This window comes from Triticum dicoccoides, chromosome 7B, assembly GCF_002162155.2.
Source record: "Triticum dicoccoides isolate Atlit2015 ecotype Zavitan chromosome 7B, WEW_v2.0, whole genome shotgun sequence".
Classification (NCBI taxonomy): domain Eukaryota; kingdom Viridiplantae; phylum Streptophyta; class Magnoliopsida; order Poales; family Poaceae; genus Triticum; species Triticum dicoccoides.
In genome coordinates, this window is record NC_041393.1 from 352,323,052 (window position 1) to 352,331,701 (window position 8,650).

The 8,650-nt window shown below is 44.6% G+C and overlaps 1 long non-coding RNA gene across 3 annotated transcripts; it reads right to left on the reverse strand.

The window, feature by feature from the left end:
* Positions 1-567: 567 nt before the first annotated feature.
* LOC119340959 lies at positions 568-5,212 on the reverse strand. Of its 3 annotated transcripts, XR_005164790.1 has the most exons (6): positions 4,458-5,212; positions 3,781-3,909; positions 3,430-3,555; positions 2,932-3,026; positions 1,733-1,844; positions 568-938 (listed from the first exon to the last, which is right to left on the reverse strand). It is a non-coding gene; the product is annotated as an uncharacterized LOC119340959 (long non-coding RNA). The 3 variants fall into 3 exon arrangements; XR_005164791.1 differs by having other exon boundaries at positions 1,393-3,026; XR_005164792.1 differs by having other exon boundaries at positions 568-3,029; positions 4,458-5,211.
* Positions 5,213-8,650: the final 3,438 nt, after the last annotated feature.

Below are 8,650 nucleotides of genomic sequence, written 5' to 3' on the forward strand. Positions count from 1 at the left end.
ATGTTGCCGATGAAAATAGTTTCATTTTGCAATGACATATTCGATATTAGTAGTAGAAAGCTCATTTTTTAAACCATGAAAATATGGTTATCACGCTGTGAAATCCGAGTTTGAAAAAAACTTATATTTGTGTAACATGTACAGACGAGCTAAGGAAGCATTGTTTTAGTCGAAAATATGGTTATCATGGACCCCGTTTCGCCAAATGGCGCAGAGGCGCGCTAAATCCATCCACGCGATGAAAAAAAACATCCATGATTTAATCCCCTTTAATAAGAAACATAATGGATTGTTGTCTACAATGAGATGTATATACACATTTTAATTTGATAGCACAAAATACATGCTACCATGTTCGCAGAGGCCCAATTGAAATCATGTTCACATTGAAACATTTGTATTCTTAGACTTTGTGTTTAAGCAAAAAATGCATAGCCTTTTTTTTAATATATGTGCCATTAAAATCATGAGTGCTTTTAAAATATTCTCATTAGTTGGGAGCATTAGGTTTTGAGCAAACATGTATGATAGGAGCTTTCACCCTCTTGTATAATAAAAATAATGAAGGAGCATCAAACATTGAATATCAGTTGAACAATAGTTCCAAACTCCATAATAGCAATAGCTATCATCTATGGCATTTGTTTTATAACCATCAAACATGCCTAAAACATCATTTCTATTGAAATCCACATGACAAGTACTAATGGTAAGGGGCACCATCACATAGATTAAAGAAAAAAAAGATTAGTCAATAGTTCAACACTAAAGCATCGACCATTTGCATGGTGGTAGGAGCAAGTGGCAATGTGTCAAGCCTCTAAGTTGCGGTAGATATCTTGAAGCCTTGCAGTGCTCCATGGTCAGCAATACATCGTCATACGCACATTTTCGCTACAACCGATGCATGCACCTCAAACAACATGCTGGTGTTTTACCTGATAAAATAGATAGTGATACAAATTTATTTGCTAGATGCAAATTATATCAGCGACTTGTATGAAATAAATGCAATGTTTCATTAAGACCACTATCCGACTATTTTTATAGAAAGAACCAAAACTGAATCCAGAAAACAAATGTTGTTCTCCCCTGTAATATCTAAATGAGCTAGTCCATAAATTTAATCTGATTTCGACATCAGAAGGGCTTCTATTCAATTTTGTGAGCATGTTGAACACAACATACTATATTCTAACAGTCAATAAACCATCAAAATAAACAAACACAAATAAAATAAACCTCCACATTCGTTATGGTTTAGTTGAACTCTACATACTAAATAAAGAGGACCATGGAGAGAAGCATGCAGAAACTAACACTAGGCGAGGGAGCGGCACACATCTTTAGAAAATACAATAAAATGTGAATGATAGAGAGGTAGAGAAGCACCTAATTTCCTTGGTCCTATTTCTTCTTTCTCGGATATGCACCATCATGTTTAGAAAATCCATATATTAGTAATTTTAGAGATGTACATTAGAGAAATTGCTCAGCAAACAATCCAATTAGATATACAAGGAGCTAGCAATATATGAGACTTTTATACTAAGTGCGACCAAAGGCAGCTAGTTGATACTCCATCACACACTATATATACAAATATGACAATGTAAAAAAGTTTGATCACAACCAACATTGATCTGCTAGTTAGGGGATCTCTATTTTGCTGAAGTGAACAATGTATATGCAAAATTCTACATAGTTTCAAGAGTATAGAATGTAATCCCACCTTCCCATGTGCTTGCCACACTAATACACTATAGGTTGCCAATCCTAAGTTAACTTGCCAACAACCTAGATTGCACGTTATGTCGCAGACTCGTGGGAGACACGCCGGCAACCTGCAAGCCAAGATGATGGGAAGGGGGAGGGGGCGGTTAGAGAGAGAGACGACACAACAATGACTTGCAAGCATGTGATTTATAGTGCAGTAATTATCACATGACATTGGGAGGAAAACAAAAAATCAGGCGCTGACAATTAGTAGGACATACATTCGGAGGAAAACAAAAAATCATGTGTGACGCTAAAGTTAGTCCAAGCATCTCCATGTCAGAACATCCACACCATTTCACTTCTAAAGTTCACCTCTACATACCTTTTTACTAAACAACGTTTTGCCAGAATGTCATATACCTTTTCAGCACAACAATCCTTTTTTTATATACAGAGCAATGTGAACAGAAACTAATCTTAGTGAACTAAAAGTTATTCTCCATGCTAATAAAGAGTGCCAATCAGTAAGCATAGAAGTGCGTATTGCCACAGTAAGCATTCCCCTTGTGGTCAAGAGGAATCGAACAACATATAAAGAATCTTGTTCGAAGTATATCCAAACCTGTAGCTTGGAAAGCGAAAACAATGCAAGACACATGAGACTTGGCGGATGTATATTTCCAAAAGAACACAGCCGAACCTTTGTGTGCAAAGATCATAGGGCGAAAACTTATCAATCCTTGAACTGGTTACAGTATAAACAAAATTAATCCTGCTGTACAATAAAACCATTATGACCTACTAAACCCAACCAGACAAAATGATCCATTTGAATACAGGACATTTGATGTGTCGTTAATTGCTAGTTGTTAAAAGAAATTGGAATAGAATCATGGTGCAAACATAGCTTGTATTGCCGTTTACAGAACGAAGGAAATTCAAACAATATTTTAACAATAATTTATCTTCCATCGTAATGATAGCCTCATACAGCGCCACATCTCTAACCTTGAGCTTTTTGAAAAATACCATATGTTAGATGGCTGCAAATGCTTCTATTCTCCTTCTTAATTTGTTGCAATGTAAATTTGTAAGATATACATGCAATTCCAGCTAGAAATACACTGACAAATTGCCATCAAAATCATTATGGAAAATTAAGAACATGTTTCACCTTTTTGTTGACAGAAAATAAAGAAAGAAAGAACATACGGGAATTTTAATATGAGTAGCAGAGAGGTGGAGAACCATAATCCTTCTTCGGGCAAAGAGAAGAACAGACGGCTCGGTGTCGGGGGGCTTGGCGCCTGCTGAGGAACGCATGACATTATTGGATTGACCTCTTGGCAGATGAGCATGCACGAAGAACATCAATACAAAAAGTGATATAAAATATTAATAAATTTTAGGTTCATTTATGTTATTTGAAGCCAAAATGTCCTAGCCAAAGAGAGTTGTACCAGCAGAACAAAGATTACAGTTTTTTTGGAAGCCACAAGAACATATGACCAAATACACTCATGCTATTCATACTATTGCTACAACAGAATGTGCAAAAATTCTTAATGTTCTTTCTCTCGATGAGAAAAACAGGATGTTTGCATTATGGAATAGGATGAAACGATTGCCAATTAGCTGTAGCCAAACTAAGCAAAGTGATTCATGCATTAGGGGGTGGTTGGTTTTAGAGATGTTGTCTGGTTTCTAGACCTGCAGGCAGCCGACAGTGTCTCTGGTTGTACTCCTCGGTGAATCCGGACATTGGGCAGGTTGTTGATGGACGCCCTCAGCATATGCCGTTGGTGCCCTCGATCTTGAATAGTCCACTGCATTCACCTGGCCATCAATAATATTTTGCATCAAATATTAGAGAATCCTATAAAGCAAGTTCTTCTAATACTATAGAAACATAATCTAATAATTAATATATTGACAACACTATTGCTTGAAGGGTCCAGTTGGAAGCTCCTAATAATTGTAGACTGCCAGGCAATCTCTGTGTGCTGCAATCTTCAAGCATATTTGGTAACCAACTTATTCATTGATAATGAGAAGAACTACCTGAGTAGCTGAGGAGGGCAGCGAGGAGGATGGCTTGTATTCACTAAAATCCAATCTTGTTCAGTGATGGGATATAAAGCATACATGTCCCTGAAGCTGCAATGCCAATGATCTATTGTGATAAGGTTCCTGAAATTCATGATATGATACAAAATCATTTTGAGTAGTAGGCAAGCACACCATAACTGAATCAATCAGCAAGCAAAAGTCACACTCCAATTTTGAAGCATACAAAACTATGCTCTGAGGCTGAACTTATTTAGAAACTTAATAACTAAACTATATATGTGAGCTAGTAACCTCTCCCGTATACTGAAAAGGAAAGACTGCTAGTAAAAAGAGACAACAAGACAACCTATATGCCCAAGCTCCAGAGAAAGAAATAACCCAAATACACTGTCAAAAACAGGAAAAACTGCAGGGGAAAAAAAGATCGACCTGAACAGATTGTAGGAAAGACAAAAGTAATCTCAAATTATTTGTTCTTTCAGAGTTGAATTACTCCTTACAAAGCAAATGGCCAAGCTGGCTATAGGAAGGAACACCCAAAAACATGGCAAGAAAAGGGCCAAGCTGGCAGAAGAAGCTCACGGGCAAGATGCAACCCGAAGTAAAGAGGGAGTCCGGCAGCGTATCTTCATCTGCAGCGAGAGAGAGAAATCAGTAGGGAACCTCACCTTGGCATCAGCCGTTGCTTGATGGTTGTGCCGCTCCCCAAAATCTGCCTGTGGTTGCCTGACCCCGCTGCCGCACATATGCTGCTATGCGGACACGTACACCTTGCGTCATTGTAGACCGGCGCACCTCCTCGTGCCGCACTTGTTGCTGCCCTCGAGCGCGGACGTGATCCTCCCATACGGCTCGCGGGCCACCAAGGCCGAGCTCTCATACGCGTCGCCGTCGCTGGCTGCGTCGGCGGCAGGGTTCCTCCAGTACGGAGGGGCTATGTACTGGTTGGGCTGCTCCGGGGCCTCGCGGTGCACGTTGCCACCAGCTTGCTCCGAGGCATACCTCCTATGTGCCAGGCACGCGCGTTCCGAGCCGTGGGGCACGCCATCTTGAAATGCCTGCGGGGAGGCCGCGCCCATCTTACCGGACTTCGCGCACCGTGCGTCCGCCGATGACATCTGCTCATGGTCGCCTGTCCCCGCTTCCGCACACATGCTGCCATGAGCAGCAAGGTGGATGCAGAGGGCGAGCCGATCCGCCTCCCTGGCTGGCATCCGCGCCTCTCCTCCTTCTCCGGCCGGCGACGCCCGGTTGAGCTGCTCCTCCCGCGGCTTCCTCGCGAGCTGGGGCTGCAGGGGGGGAGGGAGGACCGGAGGACGGAGGTGGCGCGGCGGCTGTGTTGACCAGGAAGGGAGGAGCGAGGATGAGAGAGGGCACACGCTCCTGCTGTCGTAGACGAGACACGGCATGGCGCAGGAGTCGGGCAGAGCACGACGCACGAGTCAGGCCCACAACTCTCTCCAGCACCAAACAAACCGACGACACAGCTACCCCGACGAGACGCGCATCCACTGCAGCCGACGAGCGGGACCAGGAGTAGCGGCGGCCCACTCGTCATCGCGACTGGCCAAAGGCAGGTGCAGAAACCGGGTGCACACGCATTGGCTGACCCCCTCCGTTGCTGCCTCCACAACGCACGACGCGCTGCCCACAATTCACGCGTGCGGGGAACGAGGGAAGACCCGCCAAAAGTGGCTAACCAGAAGAAACTCTAACCCACACCGGGATATGGGCAGCCAGCGCAGCCGACGAGCGGGCCCAGGAAAGCACTGGCCCACCGATCATCGGTATAACACAGATGCGGGTGCAAAAAAACCGGGTGCATACATGTCCGCCAACCCCTCCGCAACGTCCCGGCGACGCAAAGACCCAGCCTGCGCGCGACGCGACACGTGATGCAGCAGGACTCGCTCACGCGAGGGAATTTGACCCAGCCAATAGAAGGCCTAGACGAGCCCACCAGTCATCGTGCACCCACAAAACAACCTTGGGTCAAAACGATCTGTAAAAATCAAACGGCCAGAACATCAGCGTTGACGCGACCAGGCCCGATCGAAGGGTAAAAACGAAGTGAAATCGGAGGAGCCCTCGGGTGGGCGGGTCGCCCAGCCTCCTTATTGGTTTAAACGTATTCCTTTGTTGTAGGGAAAAATTAGCTTTATGCAAAACATTTAAACTTAGAGCCTCCACCAGCCAAATATGCATATAGATATAATTTCTTGAATTTATTTGCTTTACTAGTAAACATGCCCGTGCGTTGCACCGGGAGAAAAAAAATGATGTGCTTTGCTGGGAAGCAAATGCCAATTGTCATTAATTAGGTTGGCCGGGTAGAGGATAAGTTTGATGGTGGCAGAAATGATGGATCAATTAACAATAGGATTCTTTGGGGCGCTAGTTCGAAACTTGTGACATGAATCCTAATCAACTAATCGGGTGGACAACCTTATCTTTAGACTAACATATTGATAACAAAACTATTCTACATGTAGTTTTTATTTTGAGTTACTAACATCAGACAATAAAAATATGGTATACTTCGTCCGACGTCCATGCATGCATACTTCTGTCGCTGACCGTGAAATCCTTGTTGTATAGATGTTCTAACTTACTGTTCTATTACGATATATGTATGATTCTTTATTGTAATTGCATCTTTGCTTAGTCTGTTGCGCCTCAGTTCACAATTAGATGCAATTTGCTTTGTTCTCCTTTTAGATGATTATCATTAAATAAAGTTAACACTATCATACATAGAATTATTAATGTCTTTAAATCATGGTGGTAGGATATAACAACTTCTGTAATTACCTTTGTTCAAGAAAGCAAGCTAGTTCATTAAAGTAGGCTATTTTTGTTTACTATATTCTTTTATTTAAATAATATTTTTGTATTGTGGTATACATATACATAGTTTCAAATAAGTATAACTGATTTAACTAATGACGGCTCATGTGTCGCTAGTGTCCTGTTTTTCATGGATACAATTTGGGAAGCAGAAAAATGTTACGACATTGCAGATCAGGTTAGCTATTGTACTACTATCAGACAATAAAAAAAATTTCACACATAACAATAGCTTTATTGAGATCAACTAAAGACTCTATTGTCATGACACGTAAATGTGTGTGTTTTGGCATCGATGATTTTTTTGCACACATATGAACCGTGATCAATCCATCTATGTATGGTGTTTGTTTCCTTTTCAGTTTTGTCAATATGAGTTCCCGAGGACATAAATAGAGTAAAAAAATTAGAAGTGTCGGCGAGAGTTCATGTCGCTCTGAGCCAACATGAACGCGGCACCGGTGCTCTGGACGGTGTTGAACGTTTCAGACGGGAAGGAACGCGGATGAGGGAGTGGATTTTGGTTGGGACAGGGCAGTCATAATCATGCCCGACAGCGCTTCGGACGCCCGCAATGTCCTTGCGCCGAGTTTTTTTCGTTTTCTCATAAAAAGTAGGTTCAGACCGGGTGGCGAACCGATACAGGCTCATATTGGATGGCAAAACATGCCGGGACCGGCGGTCCAGCCGGTTGCGGGCGCTTTGAATGTCGGCGTTGAAGATGCCTTTACACACTCTTCGAGAGTTTAATAATTCATTTAAAGTATTTTATAAAATTATCAAAAGATTTGAATTCTTATGATTTTGATACGTATTTTTATTATCGAGGTTGTATGATTTGGATGGTTATATTTCATTTTCAATGTCTTTTTTGCACAAAAAGTATATTATATGTTCTCATTATGCGTCCATATACTCCGTGTACAAACGGCTGTTAAAAACAAAACAATGTTGGGGCTGAGCGGCCGGCATGTATAATTCCCCATAGGCACGTGTACTTCCACCATTGTAGAGCTTGCTTATCCACTCGTGTCTCCACCGAGAAGCACATCTGCAATTCTGCTTCTGCCCAGACCGAGCATGTAGCTTCTCTTTCGAGAGATCCACATCCCGACCTCCCGTTGCTCTGGGACACGCCGCCGCTGCCGCTTACGCCTACCGCCGCCAGGATCCCCCCTCCCAAGCTCCACCCGGCCATGGCGCGGGCAGATGGGAAACCCCCCCACTCCACCGGTCATTGCGTGAGCTACACACCCGCGCCACCGGGGAGTCTCCAATGACGGAGATGACCGGCTCCTCTGTAGAGGAGTTGGCACCGGCCAGCTAGAGGCCGCCGTCGCTCCAGCACCGACGGCCACTCACTCTCGTAGAGGCCGGCCCTGTCGCCTTGTTACTACGTCCTCGCCTTGTCCTGTGCTCGTTCGCCATGGATCTTGCTTCAGTGTTCCTCTTTCGGTCTCTGCTCTCTCTGTTTGCTGATTTGCAGCCAGCAACACACCAATTTGGTGTCTTATTTTCCACTTTTACTCGCTCAAATAGTCTATAAATTTATCTGTTTGTTGATTCTCTAGTCAGCTTGCTGATTTCCGGGCAACTCGCGATGGTATATAAATTGGTGCCGCCTCCCCGCCATGGCCGCCGCCCCCCACAAGCTTGCACCGCGGTGGTCCGCCGCTCCGACGCCGAAGAACTCCTCACTCCGGCCGACTCTCCATGTTTTCCTCCTTCATCTCCACGCATGCCTCCCGCCTCGCTGCCGTCGCCTGATGCGGGCACCCGAGCGCAGCGCCGCCTCCCTGCCATGGCCGCCCCGGCAAGTTAGAAACTTCGCCCGTCCACGCATATCGAGCAAGGGGAGGCCGGCGGACGGGCGGATCAACGCGGGAGGCTTGGTTGTGGCTGGATCCAGGGCGCGGCGGAGCAGAGGATGTGGATCCGGGCAGTGGCGGCCGGATCCCGTCAGAGTCGTGGGCGGAGGCGGGCGGCGCGGCTGCCGGCGAAGCTCGGGGCGGCC